The sequence below is a fragment of the Schistocerca cancellata genome, chromosome 11, assembly GCF_023864275.1.
Source record: "Schistocerca cancellata isolate TAMUIC-IGC-003103 chromosome 11, iqSchCanc2.1, whole genome shotgun sequence".
Classification (NCBI taxonomy): Eukaryota; Metazoa; Arthropoda; class Insecta; order Orthoptera; family Acrididae; genus Schistocerca; species Schistocerca cancellata.
In genome coordinates, this window is record NC_064636.1 from 57267341 (window position 1) to 57290701 (window position 23361).

Consider the following 23361-nt stretch of genomic DNA (forward strand, 5'->3'; position numbering starts at 1 on the left):
AAAATACACACACACAAAAATGAACCACAGATGGAGCCACAGCTCCAGCTACCAGAGACTGTGGTCATGCACGTGTGGTGTCTATTTTTGACAAAGAACCCTGTTGGCCAAAAGCTAACTTCCCGACAGTTTTTGTTGGACCTTTCTGCAACTGAGCATCTCCACCTAATGGAGATTAGCAACTATCCTTTTTATATTATTTATCTACTGCTACTTTGAAATTCAAATGTGCAACAAAGTTTAAAATCAGAGCCCAACATAAAGACCTCATAGCATTCCATCTCAAGGATCAGAAATGATGGAGGTTATTTGTATTTTACATAGACTTAGAGTTATCTAAAATACAAATAAACTTTCATTTCTTACCCTTCAAATGGAAAGTTATGATGTGTTTTAAGCCAGGTCCTGTATGGGTTTTGGAATCTTTCTTCTCTATTCTTGGAACTTGATGGCACTGCTAACAGAAGACTGCCAACTTCAGAGTTTGCTAATTGCAAATCTTGCACCAAGTTTCTGAGTGATTCAAGAACTTTTTGTAATGTTTCACTGTTGCTGCAGTTGTAGATTGTAAATCTGTTTACACAACTCCCTTGCTGCAAAGGAATATTCGGGGTTTCAACGAGACGATCTATATTTGTGGCTTAGACAGCCTCCTCGACCTCGACAGCCTCCTCAACCTCGACAGCCTCCTCAGCTGCTTCAACAGCCTCCTCAACTACTTCATCACTGCTTCTGTCTTCATATCAAATTACTGTACAGCCATTTCTGAAGCCTACCCCATACATTTCATCAAGACAGAATATGGGTCTGTTCTTATAGGTTTCTGGCGTTTTATCAAAACTCCACTCTGGATAAAAAATTAAGGTTGCACAGAAATGCTTGTATGGGTATTTATATCACTGAAAATCTTCACATGTGGAATCTGGGATATCTAAGTTAACAAAATAATTACAGTTTTTGGACAATGCACTCTCCACACAAAATGAACTATCTGATCTCCTACTCAGTGATCTTACAGTTAACACAACTTTTGCTGAGGCATGTCGCTGCGTGACCTGTTTCACAGACTTGTTCGTTTTTTTTTTATGCCAAAACAGTGGAACATCTTTGTTATATGATTTGATGGCAGAATTCCTGCAGCAGACAGGACTTTCTAATTAGGCTTGGAAGAAACTGGTTTACTCTAACCTTAGTAACCCATGTTAAAGTCTTGTCTGTATTGTGTATTAGGAAAAAATGTTTTATAATCTTGTTCATAGCTTCAACCCAATTTGTAGTGTCAGTCATTACAGACCTGCCCTTGTCTTCAAACACTTCCACCCATCTTTCACATACCAATAGCCACTGTCGTTTAAAGTATGGCCACACATGCTAGTTTCTCTGAAAAACCTCATGCATTCGCAACTCTCCTATATGATCTCTAAATCCTCCCTCTGTTGACGATTCTGCAGTTTCTTGCCATATATCTAGAAATGTCATAAAGATTACATTCTTTTCCAACCATCTTCCCCATGCCTGTTTCCAATGGACTCTGTAAATCAGTAACCCACTAGAGGGGATTCCAATCCCTGGTTCCAGTCCTTGAAAATGTCTAACACTTGATGGATGGAACTTGCATTGTGAACCTAAATGAAAAAAAGAGACAACCAAATAGTCCACATTACTCTTCACAGCTATAAAAAATAAAGGAATATCATATGTTGTTGTTTTGTATGTAGCGTCTAACAATTATCCCCATACTTCAAAAGATCTCTTTGCCAACACCTCTGATAGCAAAAAGGTAATGGTTTCACTTCTCCATTGGCACCCGTACAATGTCTATAATGAATCATGTGATTGCTCAATTCCTTATCCCACTCATCAACCTAATTCTGCAGTCTAGTCTCATCAAACAATACTTTATTTGTACCGTACAAAGTCTGATATATTTGACTGTAAATTGCTTTCTCAGTGCAGTAAAATGTAATATTCATTTGACCCAGTATGTGTGTCCCAGCTAAATTGATCAACAAATCTATCTAGAGCCAACTTAATGACTGTGAGATGTCTCTCCATTGAGTACGAATTTTTTTTATTTCATTTACGTATGAAGGACGCATGTACCAACTTGCCTCAACATGTTTGGTACCATGTGTGTGTGTGTGCTTGCTTGGGAAACAATTAAGTACTAATACAAGTAACTATTTGGTGGGATTGGCTATGCTAAATCCTTGTGTAGCCTTGCTAGAACCTGTAGGACAAAACAAATTTATCAACTATTTAATTAAAAGCATTAAAAACAAGTAATTTTTAAGCATACTGTCAACTGATCATTAAAATTTTCTCCAAGCAGAACCCAGACTGGATACTTACTTTTGCCTTGGTATCCCTGTGTTTATTTACTAACTGCTTAACTTCATGTTTAGAGCAGCTGGGCAATTGCTTTTCTTTGTATCCAAGATTCGCAATCTCTTCTGAAGATACACATGTTCTTCCTAAAAGGATAAAGAACTACTATAAATTTTATTTAGTACACTTTCCATGTAACAAACTTGTTTTATGGAAAGTTAGTATATCTTAATACAGCACAGTATTACCAAATGCTCAGGCACACCAATATCTTTGCTTTTATAATATTTTGGCCCCAAAACACCATGCCTAGAGCACACACTCTTAACAGCAAAGGCAGAACCGAAAAAGGGGATGGGGAAATGTCCCTGCATTTGTCTAAAGAAATACTTTGTTTTACCTGGAACAGTTAATAAAATATTTCTCACGGTCAAAAACACACACGTTGTTATCATTAATTATTTAACATCTGTTATTGTTAATTAATTTAATTCAGTACAAGAGAAAATTCCATTCAGTTCATAGGTTTTGACGAATAATAAAAATCTGAAATGATGGAAGCAGATTGTTGATATATTTGACATAGTGTTGGAGCAAAATTTTACTGGACATCACACCTATCACATCTAACAAAGAAATGGATGCCACACTGCTTTCCAACAAGTGAAGTGGCTTATTGTGGTTTCAATAAATGTGGAATTAATATTCTTTGCAAACAAAGGAGATGTGAAGAATATTTATGTAGAAAAATATAATTACCGTAAATGTGGATTTACAAAAAGTAAACTTAACTGGGAAGACAATTATGCTAAACATGCCCTGTCAATAGGTTCATAAGCTGACTGCTGTTTTACACATCAGCACCCCAATTATCAAAAACCGTAGAAACCATTTCTTTCAACCTGAACATAGTGGTACAGCTTCATTAAAATTGCTTGTACATTGCCATCTGTCACTTGTTGCTGCAGTGTTGCTGCCGCTGTATTATAGGCAAAAATAGAGTGGGTCACTCAGCAAGTGCTGCTCAATTTAATTTTCGTGTTAAAAAAAAAATAGGTTCAACTCGGTAGAGCTAGAGCGCAGGTTGGGATTACAAAAGGGTGAGAGACGTAAACATGTAACTCCGTAAAGTGTCAGAAATGGCCATCGTGAGATGACAGGACTACGAGACGCTCTGCCGACAACTGATTTTGGGGTGACCAGTGGCATAACTGTGGCAGATATGACATTTTGTAGCCCTGAATTGAAAGTCATTTGATAACCTAACCAGAACCTCACGACATGCAATATATCCTAGAAAATCCTCACACAGGCTATGTGAACTGCCGAGTTGCCAACTGAAGAGGAGTTCTGGTTTGCATTCAGTTACAGGTTATCAGTGACAAGCCGATTCCAAATGACGAAAGAATGATAGGAAGAAGAAATGTAAGGAAAAAAGGTAAATACAGGGGTTCAAAATGACACAGCAAGGTGTTAGAAATAAAACTGCATACAATCCCATTAAGTGAAAAAATATGATTAAGTAATTTTGATAAGATTAAAATTATTTGTTGGTTGACAATTCACCTGTCAGATCTGGTTTCCTCCAATTAAGGACTGGTCTCAGATATTCAATTAAACTGTTTACTGAACCTGATGACATCGAGCTGTCAGTAACACAAAGTACCAATGTCTCGTTTACTTTACTTCGAAGTGTTACTGGAATTTTCAAAACGCAGAACCTGTATGTATCACATCATCAACAACAAATTTAAATAACACACAGCTTTATCCCAGCAGGAAGACAGACTACTACTTACATTACAGATGATAGCAGAAACTGCGATTTGCTTTCAGTGTCATCTGTAAGGTAAGCTGTAGCCTGTCTTCGTGACCACAATCAACTTAACATAGCTGTTAGTGTAGTCTTTTTACATCTGATCATCTTGTCAGACAGCAGAGTATCAAAATTTATCATTATTTACAGGATAACAGATACATTCGCAGTAGTATTATATATACATCTGAAAGCAGAAAAACAAGTGTTTTCTGGAGACAATTTCTTAATCAAAACTGTGTAGCACAATAAATACCTTATATCTCTCTCATCATTTGAACTTCTGAATCAAATCTGCAGTGACTTTGCATTATGTGGTGCAAATTATAGATGTACCATGATACCGGAAGGCCGTAGAACAAATTTTTATGGACTCTCACAGTAAAAATTGTTACAAGAATACTTTACAAACCAGAAACTAGAGTAAGAAAAGTTCATAATGTTTTGCTGTAAATTTTTAGTACAATTTTCACAAACTGAACAGTTACAGCCATATGAGAAGAAAGTTGACATGAACTGGATTCAGTTAAATTTGCAGGAAAGTGGAAATAATGTGAAAGGTTTATGACAACACTCTTCCTAACACCGCTTGTGTAATTTGCTCTTGTTTCTTCCTGCTTAGAGAGCTGTGCACTCCATAGCAAACTGCCTTGTAGCTTGTTCAGTCAAGTGATTTACCCATTCTTCTTACATCCATATATAGTTTTTGTGTGAGGACACCGCATTTCATTATTCAGGTTCAACACACAAGTATTCTTTCCAATTTGACTCAGGTATAATGAACACTGGAAGAACAGTTTTTAAAGAATTTTATGGTGCCCTTGGAGGTTTTTTTTTTTTTCATGATCATTTAAAGCCATTTTTGCACGATCAAAACCCATTTGTATGGTCATAGAAACCATTATTAATATACAAGTTAGAAAGCTGACCTGTGTGTAGCCAAAGAATCACCACTTAAATGTATAACAAAGGCTCCTCCTTCTGAAAAGTTGTTTAATAATTAACTGAGAAGACTGGAAAAGGCATTAATTAACTTCCCGTAAGGCATAAGCTAGCACACACATCTATTTCTAATGTAAGTAAGAGCTCTTGGTAAACCAATATTTCATTATTACTGCACAGGACTCTTTATATATCCCAGGAAATAAAAATTAATGGCCTTAGCACAGCACTATGCTTAACAGTTTATTGTTTTTTTCTTTTACCTAGTACGAGCTGCGTACTTGACAACAAATGCTATTTCTCGTAAACAATGGCAATGTTTAGATTCTCTCTACAGTTATACATGATGGTTTACGGAACGTGTTAAGGAAATAATGCATTTATTATATACTTGAAGCAGACATTTTATGCTACATATTTGGTCCTCCACAGACTAAACAGATCAATCACAGCATCGGCAAGAAACAGCTAAAATCCGATAAGGTGAGCATCCATATACTGGTATATGTAAATCACTATAGGGCACCATCCAATAATTCATTACTACCTGGAAAGTCAGCAGCTGTTCCGATAGTGGTAGCTTCTATGAGAGCAAATTTTGACACAACTTATTTAACTTCCAGAGGACTACTTTAGAACAGATGGGTTGGAAGCGGGTATTTGGTCAATTCTGTAAGCGACGTGATGAACACACATATTAATAGTTCATTCTATATAAACAATAAAAGGTACACATTTTCGATTAAAACAGCTCACTTTTTTCACATTTGCAACTTTCAGTGATTGTGGTTAGATATTTAAAAAAAACTAAAAGTCTGTAGAGGTGTGTGTTAACTCTATAGAAAGTTACAAGTCTGCAAAAGTTCAAAGACAAATTAACACATATCAAGATAAATGACTATCATTATTCTAATCCATACAGGGCAATGGTACTTCTATTATAGAAAAATAAATTTGCATTGCTTCGTACATGACCTCACATTCTCCAGTTTCCCCTCACTCTTTCCCTCCCTACCCCACACCATTACCAGCCAACAATCGAGATAGTGAGGGGTGCAGTGGAACCTCTTTAATTTCAGTTTGTTGTCTCCTGTTTTCCTTCAATAGAAAACTTGTATGATTGTATGATATCTATCACTTCCATTTTTATCAGTACAGTAAATAATTGCCTTTTCATCCATTTATTTTCTCAAATAGCTGAAGGATATAGTTATGCATTTGTGTGGTTTCAATGTTTAATTTACACATGTAATTTAATGAAAAATCAAATCAAAGTGCTGAATTTTGATATGCAATAGATTTTGTCTTCCTGTATATCAATTCAAAAATCATAATGTACAATTTCTGAAGCCGTACAATATATTGAACCATAATGAGATATAAGATATATTTTTAGTGAAAATGGATTGATGAATATTTACTCAAAGTGGATAAAAATCATGTATTTGGTATGAAACATTACCTTGCTGTTTCATTGTTCTAGTGAATCATTTAGAGACCTCCAAAAATTTTGGTATGCTATTTGGATACACATCTTCACATTTTAGAAATAAAAGAATACAATAGTACGTTTAACTTATTTACTCGCATAATGTTATATTTCACACGGTGACTGCCAACAGCCAGAGCAGACCCTGATGCTGTTTGCCCACGAGTGTGGCGGTGAAAACCCATTACTGGTCATGCTGCATTCAGTGTTCTGTATAGGAAACAGTATAGTGCACTCCAGATTAAGTTCAGTGAGACCTTTATTGTTCATCAGGATGAGGTGAGGAGTGCACACTCAAGTAAGGAACAAATTACTATTTACACAGCAGTGGTTTACACAGTTACCACTCCAGTTTCAGTATCTGATTATTTGTATTCTATATTTATTGGTCCTGTCAATCATACACTGAACAGGGGTACATAATGATATAGGACAAGTCAAGTAATTTGCAATAAAGTTTACCAGAAAAACTGTTATATGGTTTTCAGTATATAGCAATATAACTCTAACATATGGAAATAACATTTCACAAATACACAAATAAATTTTATATGCACACATTTCATACTTTTGGCATTCATTATACAGACACACACATATATGTAATAGACCACATATAATACACAGATAAATCTACATGTACACATTTCTTATTTTGGCCTTAATTGTATAAACTATTTAAATTTTTCACATATTTACAATGTAGATAAAAATTCATCAACACTGTAGTAGCAATTCTGTACCAAGCAGTCACTCACTGCAGTTTTGAATTTATGCATGCCAGTTATTACCTTAAGTCTGTTTTAGGTAGCTTGTTATACAGTTTTTTTCCTGCTTGCAAGGGTCCTTTTTGTTTTATTGTTGTATGTGAAAACTGCATATGTAAATCTTGATTATTCCTTGTGTTGTATGAATGGATATTTTGGTTTTTTGGAGCAATCTTGCTATTTTCATGTACGATTTTCCTTACAAACATTTTGTTTCTAGGATACATAGTCATGGTAATGGAAGAATATGAAGCTTTTTAAATCAGGGTTTGCATGAAGATCGAGGTGCTGAGCCTTCATAGGCTGTTATAATACTCGTTTGTGCAATAAAACAGCTTGTGCTGGGTGGTGAATTTCTCCAGCAAATTAAACCATATGTTAGTAGTGATTCTGCTTGGGCATAGTACACATTTTTTATGGCTTGCATTGATGTGCATCCAGCAAGAAGTTTTATACTATAACAAATGATATTTAATTTACTACATAGGTGTTGTGTGTGTTTCTGCCATCTTAGGTAATCTTGGATCCAAACTCCAAGAAATTTGGTCCTATTTACAATTTCAAGTCTTTTGCCTAACAGTTCTGTGGTTGCAGTTAAAGGCTGTTTATTCTGCACTGTGTGTAGATGCACAGTGTTTGTTTTATGTGTGTTTATTATTAAGTTGTTCACTGCGAACCATTCGGATACCTGTGAAGTGCTCTTTTTTATTTCATTTTGGAGCTCTTTTGGGGTCTTTCCTTTGATATGTATATTTGTATCATTGGCATATTTAATGTACTTATAGTTAGGGATGGATGGTTCTAGGTCATTTACAAACAGCAAGAACAAGACTGGTCCCAGTACAGAACCCTGTAGCACACCGTATTTAACACACTGTTTTTCTGATTGATAGGAAGTTAAAGTTTTTCCTTCTTTGTACAAGACTTTAACTATTTGGTGTCTTGTTTTGTAGATATGACTTTACCCACTCACAGGCTGGGCCTCTGACACCAACATTTTCTAGCTTTCTAAGCATTAGACCATGGTTAATAATGTCAAATGTTCTTGAAAGATCTAGGAATATTGCTGCTATGTGTTCTTTTTTATCTAATGCATTTAAAGCTTCATTTAAGAAATCGATAACAACTGTCTCAGTGGATTTACATTTTCGGAAAATGTGCTGTGTAGCTGAGAAATTTTTTTTTTTCAATGAAATGTACGAGTCTTTTATAAAAGATTTTTTCAATTATTTTAGAAAAAACAGATAGTAGAGAGACCAGCCTATTATTTGTTGTATCTGCTTTTTCGCCCTTTTTGTACAATGGCTTCACTTTAGCTATTTTTAACCTTTCTGGGAAGATTCCCTGAGAAAAGGGACTATTGCATATGTCTGCCATGGACCTAGTTACTAAGGGTGCACATTTTATAATGATATGGTCTGGTATGTTGTCAGTAGCAGAGGAAAATTTTGATTCTAGCTCCCCTATTGTTTTTACCACTTCCTGTTCATTTGTTGGGTACAGGAAGAGAGACTTGTTACTAGGGATAGTTTTAATCTGATTTGCAGTGACAGCATATTGAAAGTTTTGCTTCACCAGAATCTCAGCTGTAATATTTAAACTGTGGAATGTCCAATGACAGAACACACAGTGGCAATAGCTAACATTTTACAACAAACAATAAAAAAGGAAAATGCTTCTTTAGTTACACTGCAGTGAAGTATACAATTCAGCAGCTTTTTTCAATTTGTTAAAAATTGATTTCAGGTCATAATTGTGATATTACAATACATTTAAAAGTTATGCAAGTGCAAAAAGAATTTTAACACTTTTTGGAGTGAGTGTTAAATTACTATTTTGGTAGGCGGGAAATTTTGCTACCATATTACAAGACACCTGCTGAATTGGCCTCAACTGTGAGCCGGGTACTTCCAAAGCAAATGTAGCTGAAGACAGCTTAGCACTGAATTCTTTACTCAGTATTTAGGTGAATATCCCCTGAAGAAACACACTTAATCTAAACATATTATGGTGTGCACATGTGGATTAGTAATTGTTCTTTGAGTGTAACTAAAAGTACGGAGCTCTGTCGAAAGAACAGGGACTTATGTGCTTTGTAACTAACTCGCGCACGTTGGCCGCAAACAGTTCGGAAAATTTGAATACTATTTAGGAAATAAGTGAGGATATGTGGAACAAACCGTGTTCCTGTAACAAAACAGCAAGAAAAGGTGTCAGTTGTGCAAAGTGTAAGAGGAAATTCCATAACTCGTGTGTAAATGCGACAGATAGAGTGAAAAGCTGGAAATGCAGTGATTGTCAAGTATTCGAAAAGAATTATATGTGTATTAATAAACAAATTCCAGAAGCGAGAATCAGCCAAGAAAGAAATGTGTAAAATCTACAGATTCGAGGTGCCCAACAGAAAGCACTAATCACAATACAGTGTGCATACCACAACAAAGAATGGAGTTTTAAAAGGAAAGCAATCTAAGGGTGCAGCAATGAACATGCAAAACTTTGCTCCTGAGAGTCAGTTAGTGAGTAGGAGACCAAAAATATTTGTTACCTCTGCTATCCATGGCAGAGACAGTGCAAGAAACATTTTAAATTTAACTTCAAATAAATATGACATTGAAGGGAAGGTGATACCAGGTGCCCCCACAAGTGTGTAATATTACAAAAATACAGTAACCTTCACAAGCTGGCAAAAGAAGATTTTCTGTTATTTGGGCAGGGGCTAATGACGTAGCAAAGGATGAAGCCAACTTGGCAAATTGTTCATTACAAAAACCCTTGTCAGCATTACAAAATAAAAATGTGATTGTAGCTGGAGTATCACACAGGCACCTGCCTGATTGGTGTTGTGTAAACCAAGAAATTCAATCCACAAGCAGAAAACTAAAAAAAAAAATAGTGAAAGACATCCATAATACTTGTTTCATTTAATACTCCTAGTAACAAGGAGCTATATACAGCACATGGACAGCACCTAAATGCAAAATGCAACTGGTGAAGAACTAATGGCTGCAAGAATTCATGAATCAGTGGAAACAAACAGGGAAGTGTACAAAACAGCAATAGAGCTTAAATGGAAGGATACTGCAGTCTCAGGTAAAGCATCAGTGAGAATGGTTACTGACACAACTCGTGCACAAATAACAAGAGAATCCTTAAAAGTGAAAAATGTACCTATTTACATCACAAGTACTCAAGAAGTAAACATACCCAAGAGATCAGTGAAAAAGTTAGAAGAAGCAGCAAACGATGTGGCAGGAAGGAAGACACCGTATAAGGAGACGGACCTACTTGCACAAAGAAGAATAGCGACAGTTGAGTGTCTGTCAATACCAGAGACAGCACAACAACAACATCTCCATTATCAGCTGCAGATCAACAACAACAACCAGTAGCAGCAGAGAATCTGTCAGCTTTAGCAGCAGCAGCAGACACACCACCATCGTCAACAGCAGCATCCAGTCCAGTAGAAACAATCAGCAGACTGCCAATCAGAAGAGTCACGAGATCATTGCACTTGAAGAATTTTTTTCTACCAAGCACACTGAAGGGGACACTAGTGTGAGCTGTGCGAAAAAATCTAGGTGGCTCGAATTTGCTGTATCAAACGTACAGGGATTAAGCAACAAAATGTGTGAGCTGGAAGTAATTTTTCTGTGCTGCGTATCAATGAGCACTCGCTTTGGGACACTCAGAATTGTGCAGCAAATGTACCAGACTTTGGCTTAATAAGTAGCTTTTGCAGGGAAACTCATAAATATGAAGGTGTAAGCATCTACGTTAGAAGTAATGTTAAATATAAAGAGGCAAAACTTAGCAAGGTGAAGTGTGCGGAAAAAGATTTTGAATGTTGTAATTGTGAACTTACTGATTGTCAGACTATCGTTGCTTGCATCTATAGATCCCCATCAGGTGACTTTACCCAATTCTTATATTATATAGATGATGCTGTAATTGAATTGAGAGGCAGGTCAAAATACATAGTAGTTATGGTGAATTTAAAATTAATTTTAACAAAAGTAATAAGAACAAGGTCCAATTATTAAATCTGTTTAACTCATACAAAATGCAACCTTGGAGCAGGAAATTACCAGATATGGGGATGGGTCTGAAACAACACTTGATCACATATTTACCAACAAGCAAAGCATTGAGTACAATATTGAAGTAACAGACACAAGCTTTTGTGACCGTATGGCTTTAAAAATGATAATAAGGAATGAGAACAATAAAAAATGCAGTCACTGAAAAATATGTACAAAGAAGACTTATTAATGCAAACAACATAAGGGTTTGCAATTGTTTGTTGTTGTTGTGGTCTTCAGTCCTGAGACTGGTTTCATGCAGCTCTCCATGTTACTCTATCCTGTGCAAGCCTCTTCATCTCCCAGTACCAACTGCAACCTACATCTTTCTGAATCTGCTTAGTGTATTCATCTCTTGGTCTCCCTCTACGATTTTTACCGGCCACGCTGCCCTCCAATGCTAAATTTGCGATCCCCTGATGCCTCAGAACATGTCTTACCAACCGGTCCCTTCTTCTTGTCAAGTTGTGCCACAAACTCCTCTTCTCCCCAATTCTATTCAATACCTCCTCATTAATTATGTGATCTACCCATCTAATCTTCAGCATTCTTCTGCAGCACCACATTTCAAAAGCTTCTATTCTCTTCTTGTCCAAACATTTATAGTCCACATTTCACTTCCATACAAATACTTTCAGAAACTACTTCCTGACACTTACTCAATAGTAACAAATTTCTCTTCTTCAGAAATGCATTCCTTGCCATTGCCAGTCTACATTTTATATCCTCTCTACTTCGACCATCATCAGTTATTTTGCTCCCCAAATAGCAAAGCTCCTTTACAACTTCAAGTGTCTCATTTCCTAATCTAATTCCCTCAGAATCACCCGACTTAATTCACTACATTCCATTATTGTCATTTTGCTTTTGTTGATATTCATCTTATATCCAACTTTCAAGACACTGTCCATTCCCTTCAACTGCTCTTCCAAGTCCTTTGCTGTCTCTGACTGAATTACAATGTCATCGGCGTACCTCAAAGCTTCTATTACCTATTCGAAATTTTTCTTTTGTTTCCTTTACTGCTTGCTCAATATACAGACTGAATAACATCGAGGAGAGGCTACAACCCTGTCTCACACCCTTACCAACTACTGCTTCCCTTTCATGACCCTCGACTCTTATAAATGCCATCTGGTTTCTGTACAAATTGTAAATAGCCTTTCGCTCCCTGTATTTTACCCCTGCCACCTTTAGAATTTGAAAGAGAGTATTCCAGTCAACATTGTCAAAAGCTTTCTCTAAGTCTACAAATGCTAGAAACGTAGGTTTGCCTTTCCTTAATCTATTTTCTAAGATACATAGTGGAGTCAGTATTGCCTCACGTGTTCCAACATTTCTACAGAATCCAAACTGATCTTCCCCGAGGTCAGCTTCTACCAGTTTCTCCATTTGTCTGTAAAGAATCTGTGTTAGTATTTTGCAGCTGTGGCTTATTAAACTGATAGTTCAGTAATTTTCACATCTGTCAACATCTGCTTTCTTTGGGATTGGAATTATTATATTCTTCTTGAAGTCTGAGGATATTTCACCTATCTCATAAATCTTGCTCACCAGATGGTAGAGTTTTGTCAGGACTGGATCTCCCAAGGCTGTCAGTAGTTCTAATGAAATGTTGTCTACTCCCAGGGCCTTGTATCGACTCAGGTCTTTCAGTGCTCTGTCAAACTCTTCACGCAGTAACCTATCTCCCATTTCATCTTCATCTACATCCTCTTTCCCTTCTTTGCTTAGAACTGGGTTTCCATCTGAGCTCTTGATATTCATGCAGGTGGTTCTCTTTTCTCCCAAGGTCTCTCTAATTTTCTGGTAGGCAGTATCTATCTCACCCCTAGTAATATACGCCTCTACATCCTTACATTTGTCCTCTAGCCTACATCCCCACTTAGCCATTTTTCACTTCCTGTCAATCTCATTTTTGAGACGTTTGTATTCCTTTTTGCCTATTTCATTTACTGCATTTTTATATTTTCTCCTTTCATCAATTAAATTCAATATTTCTTCTGTTACCCAAGGATTTCTACTAGTCCTCATCTTTTTACCTACTTGATCCTCTGCTGCCTTCACTACTTCATCCCTCAGAGCTACCCATTCTTTTCTACTGTATTTCCTTCCCCCATTCCTGTCAATTGTTCCCGTATGCTCTCCCCGAAACTCTGTACACCCTCTGGTTTAGTCAGTTTATCCAGGTCCCATCACCTTAAATTCCCACCTTTGTTCAGTCTCTTTAGTTTTAATCTACAGTTCATAACCAATAGATTGTGGTCAGATTCCACATCTTCCCCTCAAAATGTCTTACAATTTAAAACCTGGTTCCTAAATATCTGTCTTATCATTATATAATCTATCTGATACCTTCTAGTATCTCCAGGATTCTTCCAAGTATACAACCTTCTCTTGTGATTCTTGAACCAAGTGTTAGCTATGATTAAGTTATGCTTTGTGCAAAATTCTACCAGATGGCTTCCTCTTTCTTTTCTTACCCCCAACCCATATTCACCTACTATGTTTCCTTCTCTACCTTTTCCTACTCTCGAATTCCAGTCACTCATGACTATTAAATTTTCGTCTCCCATCACTACCTGAATAATTTCTTTTATCTCATCATACATTTCTTCAATTTCTTCATCATCTGCAGAGCTAGTTGGCATATAAACTTGTACTACTTTAGTAGACATGGGCTTCGTGTCTACCTTGGCCACAATAATGCGTTCACTATGTTGTTTGTAGTAGCTTACCCGCACTCCTATATTTTTATTCATTATTAAACCTACTTCTGCATTATCACTATGTGATTTTCTATTTATAACCCTGTATTCACCTGACCAAAAGTCATGTTCCTCCTGCCACTGAACTGCACTAATTCCCACTATATCTAACCTACCTGCCCAATTAAGGGATCTGACATTCCACGCTCCGATCCGTAGAACGCCAGTTTTCTTTCTCTTGGTAACGACGTCCTCTTGAGTAGTCCCCACCCGGGATCCGAATGGGGGACTATTTTACCTCCAGAGTATTTTACCCAAGACGACGCCATTATCATTTAAACATACAGTAAAGCTGCATGCCCTCGGGAAAACTTACAGCTGTAGTTTCCCCTTGCTTTCAGCCGTTCGCAGTACCAGCACAGCAAGGCCGTTTTGGTTAGTGTTACAAGACCAGATCAGTCAATCATCCAGACTGTTGCCCCTGCAACTACTGAAAAGGCTGCTGCCCCTCTTCAGCAACCACATGTTTGTCTGGCCTCTCAACAGATACCCCTCCGTTGTGGTTGCACCTACGGTATGGCCATCTGTATTGCTGAGGCACGCAAGCCTCCCCACCAACGGCAAGGCCCATGGTTCATGGGGGGGAGGGGGTTTAAATGTTTAATAGTATGCTAAAAAGGGTGCTGTGGGGCATAGTGCAAACTGATGATGTAGACAGAAAAAGTGACACTTTCCTTACTGATTATAAATATTGCTATGATGTAGCATTCCCATTAAAAAGAATTAAATTCAGTGAGAAACAAAGACATGGGTAACACAAGGGATTAAAAAATCAGCAATCACACTTCGATATCTAAGCAAACATGCTAAAATAAATACAACAATAGCACCATATTATAGGAAATACAGACAGGTCTATAGGAAAGTTTTACAGGCAGCAAAAAGCCTAAGCAATGATTCATACTCCAACAAGGGAAGCAATGAATCAAAATTGATCAGGAAGGTTATAAATAATAGCATAGGAAAATGTAAAATCAAGACCAACGACATCTAAATTAAAAGTGAGGGTAAAGTGATAGAAGATGCTCAACAGATAGCTAATACATTCAATGAACATTATGTGAACATAGCACTGAACCTAATTAAAAGTCTGTGCAATGCAAACAACAAAAACATATAAGTACCAGCTTGTGAAAAAACAATGTTTCTGTACCCAATGACAGAATGTGAAGTTAGAAATGCTATTAATAAACTTAAAAATAAAATGTCTTGTGGTACTGGTACAGGTGTACAGTGCTGACAGCAGTCCAAATATGCAGAGGCGTGTCGGTGCATGTCAGAGTACGGTTCAGCGAGTAAGTGTGCGCACATTTGCAGACGTGCTAATGCTGACTGAGTGTTGAAAATGGCTCAAAGAACACATATTGATGCCGTTATGAGGGGTAGAATACTAGGGCGACTGGAGGCTGGTCAAACACAGCAGGTCATAACACAGGCCCTCCGTGTGCCACAAAGTGTGATCTCAAGATTATGGCAACGATTCCAGCAGACAGGAAACGTGTCCAGGCGCTACAGTACGGGACGTCCACAGTGTACAATACCACAAGTAGACCGATATCTCATTAACGGTGCCCGCAGAGTACTGAAGGTAGCCTCGCTCGAGACCTTACCCCAGCCACTGGAACAGTTGTCTCCAGACACACAGTCTACAGAGGACTCAACAGACACGGTTTATTCGCCCGGAGACCTGCAAGGTGCATTCCACTGACCCCTGGTCACAAGAGAGCCCATAATGCCTGGTGTCAAGAACAGAGTACATAGTCATTGGAAATGTGGTCCCAGGTTATGTTCATGGACGAGTCCAGGTATAGTCTGAACAGTGATTCTCACTGGGGTTTCATCTGGCATGAAACGGGAACCAGACACCATACCCTTAATATCCTTGAAAGGGACCTGTATGGAGGCCGTGGTTTGATGGTGTGGGGTGGGATTATGATTGGTGCACATACACCCCTGCATGTCTTTGACAAAGGAACTGTAACAGGTCAGGTGTATCGGGACATCATTTTGCACCAGCATGTCCGCCTTTTCAGGGGTGCAGTGGGTCCCACCTTCCTCCTGATGGATGATAACACACGGCCCCACGGACCTGCCATTGTGGATGAGTATCCTGAAACAGAAGACATCAGGCGAATGGAGTGGCCTGCCTGTTCTCCAGACCTAAACCCCATCGAGCACGTCCGGGATGCTCTCGTTCGACATATCGCTGCACGTCTTCTAACCCCTACGACACTTCAGGAGCTCAGACAGACACCGGTGCAAGAATGGGAGGCTATACCCCAGCAGCTGCTCGACCACCTGATCCAGAGTATGCCAACCCGTTGTGCGGTGTGTGCATAGTGGTAATGTCCCAGATTGATGTTGCTGTACATGAACAGGAAACAGTGGCGTTTTTCAGCGCACATGTTTCGGAACTATTTTCTCAACTTATCACCAATACCGTCAACTTACAGATCTGCGTGGTGTGTGTTCCCTACGTGCCTACACTATTAGCGCCCGGTTTGTGTAGTGCCACGTTGTGTGGCACCACATTCTGCAATTATCCTTAATTTATGAGCATGAGTGTAGTTCTACTGGTATACATACTCACCTAACTGACATTATTAATACTTCTTTCAGGACAGGAGTGTTCCCATCAAAACTAAAACTCTCCATAACAAAGTCACTTCACAAAAAGAATAGTACAACTGACATAAATGATTATAGGCCAGTGTCATTATTGTCAAGTTTTTGTAAAGTAATTGAAAGAGTAATGTATGAAAGACTCGCTGTCTTCCTGAATAAAAATAAAGTACTGACTATTGCTCAAAATGGGTTTAGAAAGTGGCAGTCTTGCAATTCATGAAAATGGTCCTAAATGCCTTGGACAAGAACGAATTAAGCTGTGGGATATTCTTAGATTTATTTAAAGCGTGTATTGCTTATGAAACTCGAGTTTTATGGGGAGCATCTTTCAGATTTTAAATAAGATCTTGCTAAGGAGTTCCACGTTAGGCCCTCTGATGTTCTTGGCATATATGAACGATTTCATTTTCATTAAAGTATACACTGAGGATAACTTACAGCAGAGTGTCTCTAGGACAATAAATGAGAGAGGAAAATGGTTAAGCAATAATGCTTTGATCATAAATAAGGATAAAATGGTATTGATGAATTTCGGTAACGTTAAAAGTAAAGCTAGAAGAAGAGTAAAAGCTGAGTTAGGGAACTATGTTACTGCACAAGCTCCACACAGAAAATTCCTAGGTATATGGGTGGGTGAGCACTTGTAATGGGAAAAGCATCTAGAAGTTTTGAGTAAAAATCTACGTAAATGCTGCTACGTGCTAAGAATGCTTTGAGAATGTTGCAACACTGAATCACTGCCAAGTACCCATTATGCTTAGATGTGGTGTGATCGACTAGGGGAATACAGGTATGGAAAAACAAGCTTTCAAACTTCAAAACAGGGCTATTAGAATAATGAAAGGGGTTCCCTGTAGAATTTCATACAGGCAGTGCTGTTGTTCTGGGGGAACACTGGGTGATGCATACCCCTAAAATTTTTCGTTGACAAAGTAATATTTTTACGATGTTGAGAACTTGGAAGAGTGCCAAAGACTTTTTTCACAGACGTAAATTTTTTATTTCTTTTTTTCGTGTTGGTAGTTGCAATACGAACGATACTAGTGAAGTTTTTGATGAGAAAATCGATGCCATTGATTGTTTCAAGCATTTCGAAGCTGTGGCAAGTGTTTTCTACAACTGAATCGCTGGCAGCCAGTTCGACAAGCAGGTAGTGCCTTCGCCCGCTAACAGTGGGCGATGGTAGTGCTAAACGGATATGCGTATGGTCAAATCGCATTCTTCATTTGAGGCGATACACACTGAAGTGTTTGATACCACTTTCTCATGTATGTTTGTGTGTTTCTCGGTATTGCCTGCTTCATTTGAGCTGTAAAGTCAACCGAAGTCCAATGCCTCTACCCTTTTTTTTTTTTTCTTTAGTTCGGCATGATGACGTCATCACTAAAAGCAGTCGGGTGGTATCCCAAGCTTCAGTTATAACTAATTTTCGCTGTATTATATCCCATGTCGGAGTACCCTCAAACTTTTTTTAGAAAAAAAGCACTGCATACAGGGAAATATTTAGAGAACATAAAATAATGACACTCTCTAGCTTATACATCTATGAATGTGTCTGCTATCTGAAAACTCACCAGGAATTTTCAACATTAAATAATCAGGTTCATAACCATGAGACAAGGAACAGATTTGATTTTCACAGAGACACCCACAAAGGAGCACTCTTCCAAAAAAGTGTAAACTACCAGCCCAAAATACTTTTTAGTGCATTGCCTGCCACAATAAAGAAAATTTAAGAATTTCATCAATTCAAGGTAAATCTTAACCAATTTTTACTAGCACATAGTTTTTATAACATTGAAGAATATCTGAAAATGGAAAAGTAATTATTTGTATATACTGATATAAAATATTCGTTTCTATTACCCAAGTTTTCGAAACAAATTAAATATAAGAAATTACAATGTAACTGACGGCATCTATACAATGTATATAGTTAACAGATGAATAAAGAGATTGATTCATTGATTAAGTGTGAGCAACGTCACCCAAAGCTGAAACCAAAAAACGTACCCTCAAAGAATAAGGTGGACGTAGAGAAACTGGAACCACCGCATAGCTGAAACCTAGGTTTCAGTTCCTACAGTATGTGTGAAACAAACACCAAGTTTGACTGTAATTCCAAAAGGCAGTCAAATTGTTTTGTTCTTGCTTGATCGATACAAGCTATTTTTGCATGGTACTCACTGAGCAGTTCTGCTGAAGAAATTCAACAATGGAAAAAGCAATACCATAGCTTGAAGAACATACACTACGACCACAAAACACTGTAGCATTTATTGCGTGCAAGCCCACACTGGCACAAACACGTACATCACCATTATCGAGTCGGAAAGGATGGAAAAAAAATCTTGCATAAACTCATGGCTGACAACAGGCACAAACAAATTATAGGAAGGGACTATTTTCCTGAGATGTTTTCAACAGTACATAGGACACTAATTTTTAACACAGCCACGGTCACAATTATCTATAGTCACTAAATTAATCTCATTTATAATGTGCAGCGACGACACTGGAAGAATTTACATGTTAAAATTCATCAATTACACATACAATTAATCAATGACGTAGTAACTTATATATCGTACTGCTTTAATTAGGCATTCCTACTTTATGTCATTCTTATATTTAATTTTCATAAGCCAATTGTAGATAGATAGCAAAAAGACTTTGACTTGTTTAGGTATAATATTGATTTTAGACAATCGAGTCAATCGCCTGCAGGGAACTTTCGTGACAGCCCTGACCTGGAACAAGTCCTACCCATTCCACTAAGTCACATATCTTCTGCACCATTCGCTTAGCGCTAACATTTCAGGTCAAAGAGCATCTTTTTTGAATTGTATCACTACGTTTACATGCGAAACATGTTCTGAAATAAGAAAACCGAATTGCGGAAACCGTTTTTCGCTTTCGTGTTTACATGTTACTATCTCAAGCGGATTTGCTAAAATGGTTCAAATGGCTCTGAGCACTATGGGACTCAACATCTTAGGTCATAAGTCCCCTAGAACTTAGAACTACTTAAACCTAACTAACCTAAGGACATCACACACACCCATGCCCGAGGCAGGATTCGAACCTGCGACCGTAGCAGTCCCGCGGTTCCGGAGTGCAGCGCCAGAACCGCTAGACCACCGCGGCCGGCGCGGATTTGCTAGCCCAGTTAAATTTGGCACCTGGAAAACAACGGTTATAGTTTCTGTGTTAATCAGGACAATCGCCATTTGTCTTTAATCAGCCTAGGTGTAAACCGCTTCAGTCTAATATGTCCACTTATCCTTCACCGTATGAAAAGCCATTCCGTCCATAATAGCTGAAAATTTTTAAAAACAAGACAAAACCTGACAGCCCAACACTTTTGAAAACCGGTTGAATTTACAAGGGAGCGAAAATATATTGCTAAACCGGCAACTAGAAGCGGATCTCCAGAATCGATTTTGAAGTGTTTACAATAACCAACCAAAAACGGTATTGGGGTAATCGTTTGCGAAATACAGTTATGAGGTCCCCATGTAAATGATGTGTATGTTTGCTCTGCTGTTTACCTAAAGGAATATATTAAACTAAATAAAATGCTTAATGAAAAATTGTCCTTATTGACAGTTCACATCAAAATATTATTTTTGTTTCGTGTTGCTGGTAATATTTTCAACTCATTGTATATAATTTTTATTTCTGCAATAGTAAGCTTTCGTATTCTATTGATAGACATAAATTTGACTTGTTTCTTAGTATCGTAATATTGGAATATACATACCTTAGACCAGGGGCGGGCAAACGTTGCACGCGGCTCATGAGCGCACAGCGCTGCACGTGTGCTGCTCGCGTGCAGGCGTCGACTGGGGCTGTGGTAGAGGTGGCAAAAAATAACGTAACTGATAGAAATAACCGGTTACTGAGAAGTAACGGTTACTGCGATAACCGTTCCTCTGATTCTGGCAGTTATTTCAATAACATTTTAGTGTCAACAGTGCCTCGCGCCATCTGTTGACCGAAGATCGTACTGCGCATTTGGAAGGCGTTCTATAGACCATGGGAATAACTGTGAGACTGCGCGCCATCTGTTGATAAGAACTGTGTACTATTTCGTGGGCCTTCGTTACTTTTAGCATAAACAATTAAATAAAGTTAATGTCCGAGCCGTGGCTGATAGGAGCTGCAGTACAGGCATTAACAAGTACGGTCGTTCCCTTAAGCCACCGCCTTACGTGTTAATTTAGCTTGGACGGGTAGTAGAAGGAAAGTTACTTAGGAATTCGAGCGACTATGGAAATAACTGTCAGAGACCGGTATTCTCCTCTGGCAGTTATCGTTATTGGCTCGTAGTTCTAGTTCTCTGGTAGTTATCGGGCTACCACCACAGATAACCTGGAAGCTGGTAACGGAATAACTGTGTGTCTAGACGTTCCTGACTCGGTGACTCCAGTTAAAGGTCGTAGTTCCAGGTGATATTTCCAGAGAGGATAGTAACTGGAGCGAACACATATTTTCGTACTGCTACGGAAATAGCCGCTGGCCATCGCGAATGACAAATAACATGTCAGAAAGTATAACATAATACAGTGGAATATAATAATTATTATCCTCATCATTTGTCCTTATTGACAGTTAACATCAAAATATTATTTTTGTTTCGTGTTGCTGGTAATATTTTCAACTCATTGTATATAATTTTTATTTCTGCAATAGTAAGCTTTCGTATTCTATTGATAGACATAAATTTGACTTGTTTCTTAGTATCGTAATATTGGAATATACATACCTTAGACCAGGGGCGGGCAAACGTTGCACGCGGCTCATGAGCGCACAGCGCTGCACGTGTGCTGCTCGCGTGCAGGCGTCGACTGGGGCTGTGGTAGAGGTGGCAAAAAATAACGTAACTGATAGAAATAACCGGTTACTGAGAAGTAACGGTTACTGCGATAACCGTTCCTCTGATTCTGGCAGTTATTTCAATAACATTTTAGTGTCAACAGTGCCTCGCGCCATCTGTTGACCGAAGATCGTACTGCGCATTTGGAAGGCGTTCTATAGACCATGGGAATAACTGTGAGACTGCGCGCCATCTGTTGATAAGAACTGTGTACTATTTCGTGGGCCTTCGTTACTTTTAGCATAAACAATTAAATAAAGTTAATGTCCGAGCCGTGGCTGATAGGAGCTGCAGTACAGGCATTAACAAGTACGGTCGTTCCCTTAAGCCACCGCCTTACGTGTTAATTTAGCTTGGACGGGTAGTAGAAGGAAAGTTACTTAGGAATTCGAGCGACTATGGAAATAACTGTCAGAGACCGGTATTCTCCTCTGGCAGTTATCGTTATTGGCTCGTAGTTCTAGTTCTCTGGTAGTTATCGGGCTACCACCACAGATAACCTGGAAGCTGGTAACGGAATAACTGTGTGTCTAGACGTTCCTGACTCGGTGACTCCAGTTAAAGGTCGTAGTTCCAGGTGATATTTCCAGAGAGGATAGTAACTGGAGCGAACACATATTTTCGTACTGCTACGGAAATAGCCGCTGGCCATCGCGAATGACAAATAACATGTCAGAAAGTATAACATAATACAGTGGAATATAATAATTATTATCCTCATCATTTGTCAGGAGATTGTCAAAATATGTGAATATATCACAGTAACTGCTAATATTTACAGAATTGGTACACTGACAGAATAAAACACAGTTACGTACTTTTAATAAATTTATCGTACACAGAATACCCGATCTTGACTGTTGCAACCAAGTGCTGTCAAAACTGAAATATAGCAGAATTTTTACCGAAGCTAGTCTATCAGTCTCTGTTACGATATTCATCTACAGAGTAGAAGGAGGGGTCGATGGAAGCGTCTGATTCCACCCGTCTGCTTCGACGTAAAGGTGTCGTGGTGTGTGAATGTCATTACGGCACGGTGTTTATGAGTTGGTTTGTGTGTGTGTGTGTGGGGGGGGGGGGGGGCTGTCGATCTAGGTTGCAGTGCCGGAATTTGCTGGTGGTAATTAAATTTTATTTTTTTTCTAGCTGTGATGTTTTGTGTATTTATGATGTATTGAATGTGATTTAATTTATGTAGGGATGATTGATTTGTGGACTTTTGGGATTGTGGTTTTATTTTTCGCAGTTGTAGGTGTTGGTTTTTTGGCATCAGTAGCTGTGGTGGACCTATATAGGTCACCGGAAATGACCGATTCCCATTTTCATAGTTGTGTGTGTTGATGTTTTAGTATCGTCATCTGAGGTTGACCTATATAGGTCAAGGGAAATGTCTGATTCCAATTTTCGTACTTTTAGTTGTGGGTATTGGTGTTTTGGTATGGTCACCTATAGTTGACCTATATTGTTCAAGGAAAGTGTCCGATTCCTGCAGATTTTTGTTGGTGTAGCAGAATGCTGTACTTTTTTTTTTCTTTTTGTTCTTCATTTTGTGTTTTGGGATCATGGTGTGTTTTTTTTACTAGCTTGTCCTCACCCTAAAACCCCCAACTTCCCGCAGTTGTCCCATTCGTTTGATTGTATTTTTGGTGGGAAATGTTATTGTAT